This window comes from Canis lupus, chromosome 24 (assembly GCF_011100685.1).
Source record: "Canis lupus familiaris isolate Mischka breed German Shepherd chromosome 24, alternate assembly UU_Cfam_GSD_1.0, whole genome shotgun sequence".
In the NCBI taxonomy this organism is placed as follows: Eukaryota; Metazoa; Chordata; class Mammalia; order Carnivora; family Canidae; genus Canis; species Canis lupus.
Genome location: NC_049245.1, coordinates 26650380 through 26667030, shown reverse-complemented (window position 1 = coordinate 26667030; position 16651 = coordinate 26650380). Strand labels below are relative to the sequence as shown.

The 16651-nt window shown below is 46.7% G+C and overlaps 2 long non-coding RNA genes across 3 annotated transcripts; one reads left to right on the top strand and one right to left on the bottom strand.

Moving 5' to 3' along the window:
* Positions 1–2299: 2299 nt before the first annotated feature.
* On the bottom strand, positions 2300–13483 carry LOC119865665. 2 transcript variants are annotated; one of them, XR_005377836.1, is made up of 3 exons: positions 12894–13483; positions 8919–9118; positions 2300–5195 (listed from the first exon to the last, which is right to left on the bottom strand). It is a non-coding gene; the product is annotated as an uncharacterized LOC119865665 (long non-coding RNA). The 2 variants fall into 2 exon arrangements; XR_005377835.1 differs by having other exon boundaries at positions 8912–9118; positions 12894–13482.
* LOC111092200 lies at positions 11165–16419 on the top strand. The gene is made up of 2 exons (XR_005377834.1): positions 11165–13612; positions 15985–16419. It is a non-coding gene; the product is annotated as an uncharacterized LOC111092200 (long non-coding RNA).
* The last annotated feature ends 232 nt before the right edge of the window (positions 16420–16651 follow it).

The window sequence follows — 16651 nt, the reverse complement described above, 5'->3', positions numbered from 1 at the left end:
TGAAGCCCCTGTTCTGTTCCACCAGTCTATATATTCCTATTTTATCTGCTAGGGCTTTATGCTACCTTTTGATATCTTTTAAGTAAAATGCCCCCTTTCACTGTGCTTCTTTTTCAATTATCTAAGTGAACTATCACTCTGCACATTAACTCCTCCACATGAATTTTTAAAATGGCTTGTCAAGTTCTGTGAATTTCAAGATTAATTATGGGAAATTGACATCAATACAATAGTGAGCCTTTTGATCTGCGAGTTCAGTAGAACCCTGCATTTATTCTGATTGCCTTGTATCTCTTCAGTTACAATACTTTTCTCCATCAGGAACCTACCCATTTCCTAATGGGTTTATTCCTGTATTTTTATTGCTGTGAACAAGTTCTGCACTTCTTTTTTTTTTTTTTTTTTTTTGCTCTTGCTTGCTACATTTTCTAAAAATCTACTTACTAATCACTGTAGTTCATTCACACACACACACAAAATAGACGTTCTTCCTCCCTGGACACAAACATGCAAACGCTGCCAAACACACGGAGCTGACATAATTGGCTGAAAATGAATGGGAATTTTTTCAAATTAAAGTTTAATAACACAAGCGGAACATGAATACATTCTCCTTTTTAAAAAATAGAACATTGCAGATGATGCCGAAGTCCCTTTTGGCCACCCACTGCCATCCCATTTCCTCCCTCCTCCCCAGAGGTAACCACCGTAATGGGTTCACTGTGCACTTTGCTAGACTTTCTAAAAACTTCTAAATTCACGGGTAGGTACCCACAGGAAATATATGTGATAGCTGTCTCAAATAATGAGAATTGTGTCTTTTTCTTTCCAGTTTTCATTGATATTCAATTTTTGTAGTGACCTGGATTTTATTATGGTGAAGGAATAAAATGTCAGTGTTATCACCTGTCACAATGTGAAAGGAAAGATGTAGAAGTCAGAAGACAGCCCTGGAGGGGGACCTGGGGGTGAGGGCTGATGGGGATGATGAGGGGAGGCAAGAGCTTCTGTGGGCATGCAGTGGATCAAGGCGTGAAGGGGCACGTGGATTTCTCAAAATTGAAAAGATAACTAGTAGAGGTACTTTAAAATTGTTGGGAGAATCAGGGATGGAAGGAGTATTCTCCAAGTGTCCTAAAGCCTAATCTTCCAGTTGGGACATCAGTGGATCTCATGAACTAGAAATAGAGGGTAGCAGATGCTGTTCAGAGAACTCCTGTGACCCAATTTTGTCTAGGGTCTTAAAAGGAAACTTTTTCTGGTAGTGTCAAGGAAGCATTTTATTCTCTGATTAAGGTGATGCACCAGAGAGCTTTCTTGGCCCTGCCCCTTCCCTTCTGCCTAGGTGATGTTGGGTGAAACTGTGATGCATGGAGGGGCACCTTGAGTGCTCAGTCACTTAAGCGTCCAACTCTTGATTTTGGCTGAGATCATGATCTCAGGGTAATGAGGTTGAGCCCTGCATCATTGGACTCCATGCTGAGGGGAGCCAGCTTGAGATTCTCTCTCTCCCTCTACCCCTCCTCTCCCTCTCTCCCCCCTTCCCCTCTCCCCCTCTCTAGAAAGAAAAGAAAGAAGAAAGAAAGAGAAAGAAAAAAGAAAGAAAGAAAGAAATAGAAAGAGAAAGAAAGAAAGAAAGAAGAAAGAAAGAAAGAAAGAAGAAGAAAGAGAAAAAAAGAAAGAAAGAAAGAACGACACCGAAGCCCCCCCTCCTTTCCTTCCTCTTCTACCGAAGGAAGCCTTCCTTCCTTCCTTCCTTCAGGACGATATGCGTAAGAAAGAAGAAAAGATGGATAATGTGATGCATGGAGCTCGGACAGTCATCTTGTGACCAGGAGGGGAAGGCGAGGAGTTGAAGCTCTCTACTGACTCAGAGCCTGGTCACTTGGAACCATTGATTTCTATCTGGGCTTTTCATTCTCTGAAATAAATAAATGATCTTACTCTTTAAGCCACTTTTAGGTGTTCTGTTAGATGCTGGTGAAAGCATCCTTCCTAATTCAAGAGATCTAAGAGCTTTTTAGAGTTGGGGAAGTGATCTCAAGGAGCAGATCACATAGTCTAGGGTGGGAGTTTAGGGGTAGGGAAAATATGGAGAAGGCTGCTCTTCATCAAAGTCTTGCTATTCTCTTGGATTTTTTAAAAAAAGACTATGTGTTGTGTTACATGGAAATAAATAGAAAAATATTTTTTTAAACAATTCTGATAAGTGTGTCAAAATGTAACCAGTGGCTGCCCCTGGTTACCTTGGGTATGCAGTAACCTTCTAAGATGTCCTCAAATTATTTCTGTAGTTAAAAAAAAAAAAAAGTCCAAGACCCAGGTTTTTAAGAGATGGCACATGAAAGAGGTGAATTTTGAGGCAGGAAAAGGAAGGAACAGAGGTGAAATCCTAAACAAAGACCTCTCACCTGGCCCCACAAGGACCGCCATGGGCTCAGGGCATGCGTGGTGCAGGAGATTTGTGACAGATCTGGCTGGCCAGCACACGCAGGGCATCATACCAATGAATCTGAGCTTTTATCCTAAGGGTAATGAATCAGGGATGTGCTAGAGCAGGGAGGCAGGTGTGAGCTTGTTCTCATGCAGTCACGGTTCTCCTGTGGCAGTGAGGGAAGCTCCACTCAAATCCACTTGGGCAGAAGGAGAACTCAGTTGACTTCTATAACCAAACCACAGGCCAGGTTGGGCCTCTAGGTCACCTGGAGCTATGGACTTGGCCATCAGACCCTCTCTCTCGTCTCCGGGCTGCCCCATCTCCTGGCCTGCCAGCCTCACTCTCTGGAGCCCGCTTCTTCCACATACTAGCATCTTGGCTAGGAGCGCCTCACTTCCTTCAAGTTGTGACCAAAAAGAGACCCAGGGGGAAGCTCAGGAGTTCGGTTAGCAGGCCTCCCTCACTTGAGTCGTGCTCCTTGTTACTTACTGTCTAACTGCTCTGTCCTCAGCGCCCTCATCTTCAGACCACATTTCATAATAACAGCACCAGCCTCATTAACACTAGTCTTATGAGGGTCAAAGGAGATGATGTCTGTGAAGGGCTCAACCAGAGCCTGGTGTGTAGTGAGTGTTCTATAAATGTTAGGAGCTCTCTCTGCCCCCAAGTTAAAAAATCTGGGGACAGGCTCTGATTGGCCCAACCTAGGTCAGGGGCTCGATCACCCTTGGCCAATCAGTGATGGCCAATAAAGTGTAATAAGGTGAATCCCATTCAAAACAGATAGGTTGGAATGCAGAGTGACTAACCAGGAGAGTTGGTGCTGGTCTAGGTAAAGAAAACAATGAATATGCCCTGTTATTCCTCTGCTGTCTGCAGAAAAGTGTTTGAAGAGGGCCTCAGAAGCCAAGAGGAACAGAGGATACCTAAGAGGCCACCACGGTTGTCCCTGAGAAGTGTTGCAGGCCTAAGCTAAAGAGTGGATGGAGAGCAGGTGGATTCAAGAGAGGTTTTGGAGGTAGAACTAGGGAGCATGGTGCCAAGCAAGCACAAGAGATGAGAGAGAATGAGAGGTTGCTGACCCAGAAACCACCACAAACAGAGGCTGGCCAAAGTATAGCTTCTTTATTTCTCCAAGATTGAAGTTCACTCTACCACCACCCCTGCCCCTTTCTAATCAGCAGCAAAAACAATCTTAGTTCAAGGTAAATGCAATCACTTCTGGACTTGACCTAAGTCTCCCTTAAGCAAATTCTTGGTCTGCTTCCAGCTTTTCTGCTTCCCACTACTTCCCTTCTCCTCAAGGGTGGTCTTTTTTCTGAGATCTCCTATTTTGCCCTGGCACTGGGGTGTACATCTGATCCATTCGCTGAGCCAAGGCATCCCCGCTGAGTCCTTGTCTTGACCACAAAGCATGTGCAAGTCCGCCAGCTACACTCTCCCACTTCCCTAAACCCTCACCATCAGCACCTTGCTATGGGGATATACAGGACTCCAGGGGGAACCCCTAAGCCCATTTGTCAGATACTTCTTCCCATCAGGGCTCTCCAGCCCAAGCTGGGTTGAGGAGGGCAGCTGGTCTTCTGGTCAACACCATTAAAAGCCAGGCAACAGCTCTTTCTATTCTTTTACTTCTTTTGGGAGATCTAGTATTTACTATTACTGATGTCTCCATATGATTCCCCTTCTCACTAGCTAGCGAAACCTTTATTTCCCTTCAGGCTGAAAGACAGTTTCTGCATTCTACCCTATTTGCTGTTCATGACATCAATTTCAAGTTCTGAGTCCATTGGGTTCTTTCCTCTTTACAAAAAGCCAGCAACCACAACTAAATGTCCTGTCTCTTTGTAGGTTTCAAGAGACTATTTGAAACCATTGACCATCTTGCTGCATTCATGCTGTAATAACCCCTGTTCTCCCCCAAAGCTTTGTATCAGGAGAAAGTGACCATGGCCACCATCATTTCCTGCCTCCCTATATATACATACTATTCCTCACATCAAGTAGTAGAGACTACTTTTCCTGCCCATGAATCTGAGCTGACTTTAGTGATTTTCTTGGGCAAAGGAATATAGCAGAAGGGATGTTATGAGACTTGTGAGACTAGATCATCAGAAGCTTTGTAGCTTCTCCACGGGACTCTTGAAATACTTGGTCTTGGGACATTTCCTCTTGCAACCGAACTGCCACTATGTGAGAAGTCCATCCTGTGTGGTAAATCCACTTATGGGCACTCCAGTCAACAGCTTCAGCTGAGCTCCCAGCTGGCGGCCAGCTGTGTAAAGGCACCTTCCTGCCCAGCAAGCCCAGCTGAGCCTTGATGACTCAAGTCCGGCTGCCATCTGACTGCAGCTGCAGGGAGACTTTAAGCAGGAACCACCCAGCAGAGCCCTGTCAACCCCCAGAACCATGAGGACTATTAAATTGCATTTTTAAGCCACTAGAGTTTGGGGTCATTTCTTAGGCAAAACAGTGACCGGCAAGGAAGTGGGAGGGAAGCACATTAAGTGGGAGGGAAGCACATTAAATAGTATATAAAAAATTCTATTACAGTATGGTAAATGCAATAATGGAACATAGGTACGTACAGAGTTTTCCAGTGGAGGTGACCAATGGTCTGACTTCTTAAAGATGAGCAGGAATGAGCAAGGTAGAAGGGACAAGAAGGACATTTCAAGTAAAGGAAGCAGCACAAGCAAAGCCCCACAAGTGAGAAGTAGCGAGAGTGAGCTTGCAGGCATCTAGGCATCTGGTATGCCTGAAATATAAAGGAAGGAGGGAATAGGAAGAATGAGACAGGAAGTGGACAGAGATCAAGCCCTTCAGGGCCTTGGGTGCCCCCCACATCAAGGAGATTGGACACCATCCTGCAGTCAGTGAGTACTATTGAATGCTTTTACATCAGTGACATTTCAGATTTATCTGGGACAATCACTGGTAGCCAGCATGAAGCCTAGATTTGGAAGGTGACAGTGTCTAGGTAGGGAGATGAATCAAGAGACTGTGGTCATGGTCTAGATAAGATAGGATGAGGCCTACCTGAAACCATGATGGGGTGGGGTGGGGGAGGGTTTGGACAGGACCCGGAAACCTTTAGAAAACAAAGCCAGAAATACAGGATGATTGTTGGCTATTGGGGTGAGAGCAAGGGTAGAGTGAAGGGTGACTTCTGTGTGTCTTAGGTGGGGATGGTAGAGAGGTTCTTGGAATGGGGAACATGGTACGGAGGCCAATGGGCTCAGTCTCAGGTAGAGCTGAGGGGCTGGGGGGACTGCCAGGTGACCTAGAATCTGAGGCTCAGGAAGAAATTCAATTGGAAGGGCCAACCCAGGGATAGAGGGTAATGGGAACCTCAGGAATTGTGAGATGGCCAGGGAAAGAGTGTAGCAAGAGAACAGGTGAGGGCCCAGGGCAGAATTGTGAGCTACAGGGAGATTTGAGGGGCCCCAGGGATGTGGGCAGGCAACAAAGGAGAAAGAGAAGGAAGGACCTGGGAGATGCGACAACTCAGAGAGGAGTTGCCATGGCAACCAAGGTAGTGAAGAGTTTCGAGGAGAAACTAATCAACTTGCTATATGGCCTGAGTCTTAGAAAAGCAAGAAGCAAACTCTTTTGAATTTAGCAATCGGAGGCTATTGTGAACCTTGGCATGAAGAATGAGGGGTAATAGCTAGTTTACAGGGGGCAATGAAGGGAATGGGTGGAGGAGATGCAACCCCCGGTCCTTAGAGAAAGCTTGAATGACTAGGGCAGGAGTTGGGTGGCAATGGGATGATTGTGGGTGATCACAGGAGGATTTTTCAAAACAAGAAACACTAGAATTTTCTCATCTTGAAAGGGCACCAGCAAAGAGGGAGAGGATGAAAAGAAGAACGATTTGTTGGGATTCATCCTCTGAGCTCACCTGAAAGGAAAACAAGTAGATATGATTGGAGATGTCTCAAGAGGAGAGGGCGAGACCTGAAAAGACTCCCTTTTGTGCCCTTTCCAATCCTGACAACTTGGAGGGAAGATTGTCTACACTGGCCAGTTCTGTAGGGTAGTTGAGATTACTAAGGGAAAAAGTTGCGTTGCAGTAGCTAGGGGGTCATTTGGTGACTGTTGTGGATGTTCCTCACTGGCTCCTTGAGCCTTTCTCTTTCTCCATCCTCTTCTGTGCCCTGGATGGCTGATCTCTACACCCCCAGGCTCCTTGCTCCCTGGCTTCTCACTGAGTTTGGCAAATGGAGGAACCAGTGGGGAGAGTGGAGGGAGGGAAGAAAAAGGTTCCCCTGGGTGACTTTCTATGGGATGTGGGTTGGCAGTGATTGCATTCTTTTACTTATGGCCACAGGTAGGGTCCCCTTCTTAAAGGCACCGCCTTCTCTATGTGTTCTGAGAACCCACATCCTCTTCTCATCTCTTCAGTCCTGGAAGTGGTGATGGTTTCCAATTTTAGTATATGTACTGCCGAAGCGAGCACTGGTGATGGTTCCAACTGTTACTCCTCTGTGGGTCCTCTGTCATCACTAGAACCCTGAACCCTGCCACACTCTATGAATAGTCCTTTCACTGCACTGGTTTCAGTTAAATCCTTTTGAGCACACCACTCTCTTTCCTCCCAGGACCCTGAATGAACTGGTGGATTTGATTCTTCTAAGCACTGGGACGGACATGTAGGAGGGTGTACAATGCTGAGTAAGGACAGAGGTGGTCTTGGCCTGCATATGCTGCCAATCCATTGAGGGAGACAGATATTAATCAGGTAAATAAAGATCTCCGTAATCAAAAACTCTGATAGTGCCATGAAGAGATCTTCCTAGATCAAAGAAGTAACCTTGGATCAGAGAAATGGAAGTTCATTAGGAATGAGGAGAGTGTTGCACATAAGGAAACAGCATACACCAAGCTCCATGGTGGGAGAGTGGTGCATTCCAGAAACCAGAAGGCCACCATGGCCATGGCACTTATTGGTAAGAATGATTTTGAAACAAATGATAGAAACTCAACCCGAAAACATTTAAACAATAAGAGATTTATTGCCACACATAATGAGAAGTTCCACGGGAGGCAACCCTAATGAAATCAAGGACCCAGGTTCTGTCCGTTCCTCAGTATGTGCGCTTCTGTTCCCATGGTCATAAGATGGCTGCAGCCACTCCAGGCATTATAATGATGTCCGTAGATGGATGAAAGGAAGTGATTCTTCCTTATACTTGTTTTTAAAGACTAAGAAACTTTTCCCAAAAGACTCCACCACCACCACCTCTCATTGGTCAGATTTGCCACAACTACTCACTCATAAACCAATCACTGTCAAGAGAAGTAGACCTGACCACTGTGACTGACATTAGATCAATCTGTGTCACATGGGGAGTGGCTTCTGTTAGCAAGAACCAAGGAGAATGACTGTCAGGAGGAGAGAGGCTGGAGAAATCAAAATTGATCTTTCTTGAAGATCACTGAATGGTTTCAATATGAAGAAGGCATAAAAAAATATGTATATTCTGAAACGGCCACTTGGGCTGTTCTGTGGGGGTTGGAAGATTGGAGGAAGAGCAGATTTGGAGAGACCGGTCAGTAGGTAACTGCAGCAAGAGATGGTGGCTTACACTATGCAATTACTGCTGCTAATGGAGACATTAAGCCTCACAATGGGATGAGGTCGGTGATGAGGAGATTCTAGGGCAACTGTTAAGTGTCTCCCACCAAAGTGGTGGTATCATCTCCTCAAAATAGGAAACACCAGATGAGGACAAACTCAGAGAAGAAAGATTAAGAATTTTAATAAAAAGAGATAATCAAGTGGAAAAAGAAAAACAGACCAGGAGTTTTATTGGGTCATGTTGGTGAAGATATCAGATATTGGTAGATGGTTGGTAGTCGAGTTCTGAGCTTGGAGTAGAGATCAGGACTGCAAATGGAAGAGCAGTCACTAAGGAGAAAGATGGGCATGTTGGTCTAGAGCTCAAATGTGGCTTGGGCTGCATTGTTGATTTGGGGAGTCAACCCCAGGAGGCAGGTACAGCTTTAGGGATGCACAAGATCAAGGGAAAGGGGACACAGTGAGAGCAAAGACCAGAGACCCATGGACATGCGAAGGGGAGTCTTTGAAAAGAGGGGAAGACAAGGAAAGGGGTTCTCAGAAGCCCAGAGGTCAGTGTGGCCACTGGTGGGCCCGATGCACAGAGGTCAGGGGAGAGAAGGGCATCTCCCACACCTGGTTTTGGGGTCCTTTGCCACAGCAACTCTGGGGGAGGGATGACCCGGAGTCTGGCTGAGAAAGCAAGAGAGGAAAGGGAGAGCTGGGGGGGACAGCAGGGCCCAGGAAGGTGCTGTGTCTTACCTGCTGATATTTGGAGGGTGGAGGGCTGTGGGAGCCAAGTTTGAGGAGCAGGGATGGGTCACGCAAGGGGCCCCGGGAATCATGAGATTAAGTGTGGAGGTGAAGGGATTAGCTTTGTTGGTGGAAAGAGGCAAAATTAAATCATGTACATCTTACGAGGTAACTTGATCTCCATGTTCTTCTGGAGGCTTTTTCTCTGCCCTCTGGGCACCGACTACAGCTCTAATTAGCAGTAGTTTCATCCTGCCTCGTGTCTGGGGCCATGTCTTCCTCGTTTCTTGTACCTTTTGGCACCTAGCAACAGACAGCGAGCTAGGTAGAGGCAGAATAATTATCTTCTGCTTGAAATCAAATGCCTGAAATGGAGGTTCAGAAAATTTTCTTTTTAGCACAAAGACGTGAGGACTCTGAAGGAGGGAGATTACAGGCAGAAGGAGCTGTTGGGGTAGGTGAGGTGAGGGTAGAAGGCTAGGGGATGAAAAGTCACCAGGCTAGTCTGATGGCTGGGGACCAGCAGATGTTCTCGGAGGGTGGCACAGGAGAAAGGGCCAAGATCCCTCCCAACGCAAGTCCAGCTCTTCCCAGGAGGCAGCACAGCCTACTGGCCAGGCCTCCATCTCACCCGTTCACCACCACCTCGTTCTTTTCAATGACCCCATTGCCCAACCCGGCAGATACCCTTCTCTCCTGGAACTCACTCGGGCCTCATGGCCACCTCTGATACAGCCGACCGACCGCTCCTCCTAAAATCACCTCTCCTGGTCTCTATGACCCCACTGTGACACCAGATCTCCAAGTTAACCTCTACCCTCACTGGCCACTCCTCCTCAGCCTCCTCCACCCACCATCTAAGGGGTGAGTTCCCTCAAGACTCACGCCCTGGCACTTTCTATCTCCCTCTGTGTTCTCACCCTGGGTGGTCACTAACGACCCCAATTTCATGTCCCGCCTGCCAGTCCAGAGACCAGCATGCCTACCTACCCAGCCAACAGCTCTACCAGGATGTCTTTCATGACACCCCCAAACCTGCCACAACCAATCAGATTGCTCACTTCTCCCCAGAACTTCTCTCCTCCCTTGTCTTTTTTTAAAAATATTTTATTAAAAAATTAAAAAATAAAAATATTTTATTTATTCATAAGAGACACAGAGAGAGGCAGAGACATAGGCAGAGGGAGAAGCAGGCTCCTCGCAAGGAGCCCGATGTGGGACTCGATCCCAGATCCCGGGATCAGGACCTGAGCCAAAGGCAGACACCCAACTGCTGAGCCACCCAGGCATCCCTCTCTTCCCTTGTCTTTTTCCCCCTTTCTACAAAGCCCCAGCCTTCAACTCAGTTTCCCAAACCTGGCTTTTGAGTGTCATCCTTGACACTTCCCTGCCCTCCCCTCTTACCCGGTCCCAGAGAATCTGGGCAGCTCAGTCTCATCCCCAGCCCAACCGTTCCCACATCCAGTGCCACCACCTGGTTCCGCCACCTTCCACCCTCCACATTCCATCTTCTTTCGGCCATGGCCTGGCAGTATTCTCCCCACGGAGCCCTCTACTTGTCGCACAGAAGTAAAAGCAGACTTCTTAAAACCCGAGTAGTATCACATCATGGTCCTGCAAACTCGCAGCTTTCCGAGATTTCCCTTTGCCCTGAGGACAAAATCCTGTCCCTTCCTCGCAGTCCACCCGGTCTGCTGGCCATGTTGGTCCCCCTGGGATGCTCCAACTCACTGCCCTCCGGCCACAAGCGAATTCTTTCAGTTCCTCAAGTGCTCCAGCTTGTTCCTCTCCTAGAAGCTCTGCTCAGCTGTTTCTCATCCTGGGAAGGCTCTCCCCTAACTCCCTCCTCTCAGCCTCTCGGACTTACATGTCCTCTCAGAGAGGCTCTCCCCGGCCCCTTGGCCAGAGCAGGACCCCTGCCCATCCCTTCCTCCACATTCTGTTCTTTTCCCTCGGGGCCCCTGTAATCATTTCTTTGGAGTTGCCTTTTTTCACTCTGTTTTGAAGAGCGCTCCCCTAAAAGAGCACTTAGCCATAGTCACTCTCCTGGAAGCTCCCTGAAGTCCATTTCTTAGAGACCATCTCCTTCCTGCCCATTCTGGTATTTCCACACCTTGTACACAGTTATTGAGGGGAGAATAAAGCTGTGTTGATGTTCTTTACTTCACTTGACCACCCCAGACCCGTTTTACAGAAAACCGAGGTCCTGGGGACACGGTGCACAGTGGGCACAGGCACTGCTCAAACTCAGGTCTCCAGACCTCACCTTCAGACTTCAGGGCCGTGCCTGCCACTCGACTCTCTCTGTGGAGCACAATGATACAATTTGACTTCCAGGGAATAGAAATAACTAAAAATTAATTAATTAATTAATTAATTAATTAATTAATTAATTAAAAATAAAAAAAATTTAAAAGTGGGTATATGAGTGAAAAAGTGGTGCCGTGAGATATCCATTGTGTGATGCCCAAACGGAGGTTCAATGTGGGCGTCAGATGCTTGGGCAGCTGAGCTGATGTGAAATAGAGCTGTCCAGGGCTCTAACCCCAACAGCTATTGCAGCGTGATATGACACAAAGTAACAGGGTTTTTTGTTGTTTTTGTTTTTAAAGAAAGACATCTCAGTGGAATAGGCTAGAAAGCCCAGACACAGATCCCTGCAATATTTCCCACTGTGGCTTATGAGAGCAGAGACATCACAAACTAATGGGGACTAGAAGGGTTTCTCATTGAGTGGGGCTAGAAAATGATTTTTATCTGGGAAACAAAAAGCAATTTTTACCTCCCTTTATACTAACACTGAAACCGATCGATGCCAGGTGATTAAGGAGCACACTTGTTGTGACGTGCACTGGCATATGGGAGAGTTGAATCACCACATTGTACACCTGAAGCTATGATCACACTGTATGTTAACTAACAGGAATTTAAATAAATAAATAAAAACCAATGCCAGGTGATTTAAAGAGTTAACCCCCCCCCCCCACACACACACAAAAGCGTACTACTCACTAGGAAAAAAATGGAAACGATTCATTATTCAAACTGTGATTAAGGGAGGCCATTGTAGCTTTCATAGCAATAGAGAGAATTATAATGGAAAATACAAACATAATTGACTATAGGAAATGTAAAGCTTTTCTGTGTTGAAAATTCTCATAAATAAAACATTCACAGAAGGCAGTAGGAATTTTCATAATGAAATGTTGGGGCAATAAAAGGCGGTAAGGGTCCATTTATAAAAGATGAAGTTCAAAAGGCAAATTCAGTTGCAAATGTTGAATTTAGTCATAATAAAATAACCGTAAATTAGGATGGAGAGATACCGCTTTGCGCCCGTCGAAGGAATGCTATAGAACAAGAGGCTCGCAGCGCTGGCTCTGTCCTGGTGGCATGGGGCTTCTTGTACACAGCTGGCAGGACTCTGAAGGAGCAAACCTTTCTGGAAAGCAATTTGCTTAAGATGTGTGAAAAGCCTCGAAAAGGTTCACACTGTTTGACTTGGGAGTTCCATTTATAGGAAGCTCATCCCAAGAAAGTGATCTAAAACACTGTCCCAAGCCTGGTACGGAAAGATGTGCACTGCGGTTTGATTTATAAAGGTAAAGAAGAGAAAAGGAAAAAAAGAAAGAAAGAGAAAAAAGAAATTCTCCACAACTCCAGCCCCAGAAGAATGGTTAACAAAATTATGTTTCATTCATTAAGTGGATTATCAGACAGCCATTAAACGTAATAATTACAAAGAATGTTGACTAACATGGTGAAATGCTTAGCATATAATCAGTGTGAAGGGGTGGCACAAGATTATATATATTATAAGTATTTACTGTAAACAAATGCATTAAAAAAATTTCTGAAGAAACGTGCTCTTCACATGCATTTTCACATAGCATGGCAGTTCCTGGGATTCTTGTCAAGATTTTTCTGTTCCTCATTCTTTCGTTACGCTCCAAATTTTCCATAATGTTCACGTATCACTATTTTATGGGAACATATTTCAAAAGAACACAAGAGAACAGGAATAGTATAATGAACACAATATACAATATACTTACTATCCAAGAGCATGTATCACCTTCATAGTAGGAAAAGCAAGAAAAAAGAAAAAAAAAGAGCCAGGTCCTAAGGGACTGCTGGTACCTGCATTGGGCAAGTTTTGGAGGTGGGTGGAGGATGGGCTGGAAAGGAAAGGAAATGGTCCAGGGTCTGGAAGGCTACCCCAGCGGGTTCCTTTTTCAAAGAGTTGAGATACAAGGACCTCTGTGCTCCTAGTGACTGGTGCTCTTCATTTGAAATGCCTTTCCTAGAATATGGCAGGTTCCCTTTGGACATGGATTTGATCCTGAACTCTGAGTTGCCTAGGTCAGCATGTCTATTCCTGACCATGCTGTTGAATTGCTGTTGCTTTGTCAGATGCTACCTAGTAGGACAAATCCAGTCCTTTTACTCCTACTATGTGCCCACCACTTGTTTTTCTTTCTCAAAATTCTCTTAGTTGTTCTTGCCGATCTCCTCTTCCATATGACCTTTAGAATCAGCCTATTAAGTTCCACTTAAAAATCCTGGTGGGATTTTGATTCAGAAGGCATTGAATTTGTCCGTTAATTTGGAGAGAATTGACATCTTCAACAATATCGAGTCTTCAGGACCCTAACATTTCAAGGGTGGTTGAGTCAGAGCCTCTGATTAATGAGACTGGGAAGACAAAGTCGTCATAGAGACGGGTTAAAAACAAGGAGAGAGTGTTGTCATGGAAACCAAGAGAGCCAAGCGTTTCAAGAAGGCGAGAGTGATCAACAATATCAAGCCCTGCAGAGAATTCCAATAAACCAGGGATGGAAAAACACCCAGTGCAGTTGGTAATTAGGAGGTTATCGGAGCCCTGGGTGAGAGCAGTTTCTGGGGTGAGACAGAGCAGAACCCCAACTGCAGGGCCTGAGGGTGAGAGATAGTCAGCAAAGACGCCCCTTTTACAGAAGTTTGAATAATTAAGTTTAGATAATTAAAAAAGTTTCGAGGATTGTCTGGAAGCTAGAGAGTGAAGTGTGAAGTCAAGAGAAGGTTTTCAACTCAGTTCAACAAATATTTTTTGAGTGAGTCCTCTGTGCCAGCTGACCGTTAGGGAAATGGTAAGAGTAGGACAGACATCTCCCTGCCCGCATGAAGCTGATAGTCTAAGTTGGGAAGCAGATGTGAAGCAAGCAATCACAGGAGCACATGGATAATTACAATGATAATCACAAAGGAGAGGTGTATGGGGCTGAGAGCTTCCAGGGGGCTGGAGTCAGGGAAGAGAGGATCTGTTAATATTTCCCAGAGGAGATCTGAAAGATGAGTGAGCATCAAGCAGGGTAAGAGCATTGCAGGCAGAGGGAGCAGCATAGGCCTGGGGCCCTGCCGTAGGCAGGACAGGGTCTGTTCTGGAAAAAGGGAAAGAAGGCCAGGGAGCCCGGGGCTGGTGGATGAGGGGGAACAGGGCTGGAAATGAACTAAAAAATTGGACAGGCTTGGATGGTGTGGGGCTGTCTTCTGAGAACGATGGAGGTTGGGGAGCGGTGCTTTGGTGTTGTTTACAAATGCCAGCAGCTTGTTCCCATTTGCATGTTGAAGATCTCTGGCTGCCGGTAAGGCAAGGATTGCTGGGGTGCTAAAGGGCTGCAGGGAGACAGTCGTTCAGACTAGGGCTGGTGGTGGCTTGGGCTAGGACGTTGGTGATGCAGGTGAAGACAACTGAAAGGACCCAGGAGCCATTAGGAGGTTGAGTCTCCAAGGCTGGAGTCTGGACTGTGGATGTGGGTATATGTAAGTGAGCTGAGGAGCAAGACGCCAGGCGTTTGGCTGATGTCTTTCTAGGACATGCAAGACTCTAGGGAAGGATTGGATTTTGGACAATCTGTTGAGTGTGTTGAGTATGAAGTGCCTTTGGACTCCTGGGTTCTGGAGCCCAGAGGAGAGCTCCAGCTGGAGATAGGCACTCAGCAGCTTCAGGCACAGGCAGGGCTCAAGGGTGGAGGGGATGTCAAAGCAGCTCAGGGGAGGGGGTGATATTAAGGAATAGAGTATGAAAGGAATGAGCAGAGGACAGGGGCTGAGTCCTGCATTTAGGGGGTTGGGCAATATAGGAAAAAGAGGCTGAGAAAGAAGGTCCAGAGGGGGAAGGCAAGAGAGGCACTCTGCAGGAGCCTAGGGAGAAGTTTCCAGAAGGACAGAATGACCCCTGGCAGGCTAGGGCTGAGGAGGTCAAGAGTTCGGAGGAGGTAAAGGCTGATTGGCTTGCCTGCACTTGGCCTTTGGGGCCCTTTACCAGGTTTTTTTGCAGGGGGTAGTGATCCAGAGTCTACCTAGGAAGGGAGAAGAGCACATAGAGGGCGCAGAAGTTTTCATTTGTTTTTGGTTTTACTAAAAGAGCAATATTCACATATTAATTTTCCCAGAGGAAGGCACCGGTGGGATATGAGCCATTGCAGAACAAAGGCAATTAGCTAAATGAGGCCTCTGAGGGAAGGAGGCCATGTGGGCCAGAGGGAGCCATCTTAGGCAATAATGTGCATCCCGCCTCCCGAGAGAGAATTCAATACTTGGCCTTTTCTCGAGTAAACTCTCTCCAACTTTCTTTCAGGGAATTTGTCTGTGACCTTTGTGACTTAACTGAGTTTCCCTGTAGCAGGAATTTCATCCTGCCCATGGCCCAGACTTTGGCTTATTCATTTTGGAATCATCCCCAGACTGGGGCAATGAACCGGGCACTGAATAAATATATTCTGGGGCTTAAAATAAAATGTCAGAAACAGAAGGTCAAAATTCTTAGCCAAAAAGAGTTTGCGATCGATAAAACAATCAGACAAACACATTTAGTGTGTGTGTGAAGTCCTGCAGGGGAGAATGAATGAGGGTTAGGAGAGTTGGAAGGGGAGGGGGTTAGGTAGCTGGCAGCCTGGCCTGCAGGACTGAAGGGATATGGGGAGAGGAAATCTGCCCTTGACACAGAACCAGGACAACCCACCCCAGCATGGGCTTGGGTCTTTACAGTTTACACAGTGGGGTCCTAACCATTATTTCCGTGTGGTGGGTCGTTATACACCCCGTGAGGCAGGTAGGGTTGGGCAACCTATTTTACAGACAAGGGAAGAGGAAGCTGAGCCAGGGTCGGGGTGGGGGGTAGGGGGGGGGTGGAGACCTGTGGAAGACCCTGGGGTGTGTTAATGGCCCGCTCTCCTAACTTTGGCTCCAGCGACCCAGCCCCTCTGCACCCCAGGATGAGCCCCACAGAAGCTCCTGTTCGAAAGTTGGTTGCTGCAGGAAACCAAGACCAGAGTCCAAAGCAAGAGTTAAGAAAGATGAAAGCAGTGTGTGCGTCTTTAAGAGAAGCCGTCCATCAGAGGGCTTCCTGGAGCTCGAGGTCCACCCAATCCTCCTGCATATCAACACATAACTCAAGGGGTGCCTGGGTGGCTCAGTCAGTTGGGCATCTGCCATCAGCTCAGGTCAAGATCTCAGGGTCCTGGGATCCAGCCCCATATCCGGCTCCCTGTTTATCAGGGAGTCTGCTTCTCCTTCTCCCTCTGCCCCTCTCTACCCTACTTGTGTAGAGAGGGGCTACCCTACCCTACTCGCTCTTTTGCTCTTTCTCTCTCTCTAAAATAGATAAATAAAACCTTTAAAAATATATGTATAACTCAAAATGAGGACACAGTGGCCAGGTACGGGTCCAGGCCCTAGGACTGGAACCAGCACATGGTCACAGGCAAGATAGCCATGCAGTTTAGCTATGCTGGGTAGAATCTTGCCTCTTCTGATTCCATCCTTGTGCCAACAGCCACAGCCGCTGTTCCACAAGCTCTGCATCCTCCTCAGCTTTCCCTAGCTTCCCTGGGCCTGCCAGGGAAGGCTCTCGGCAG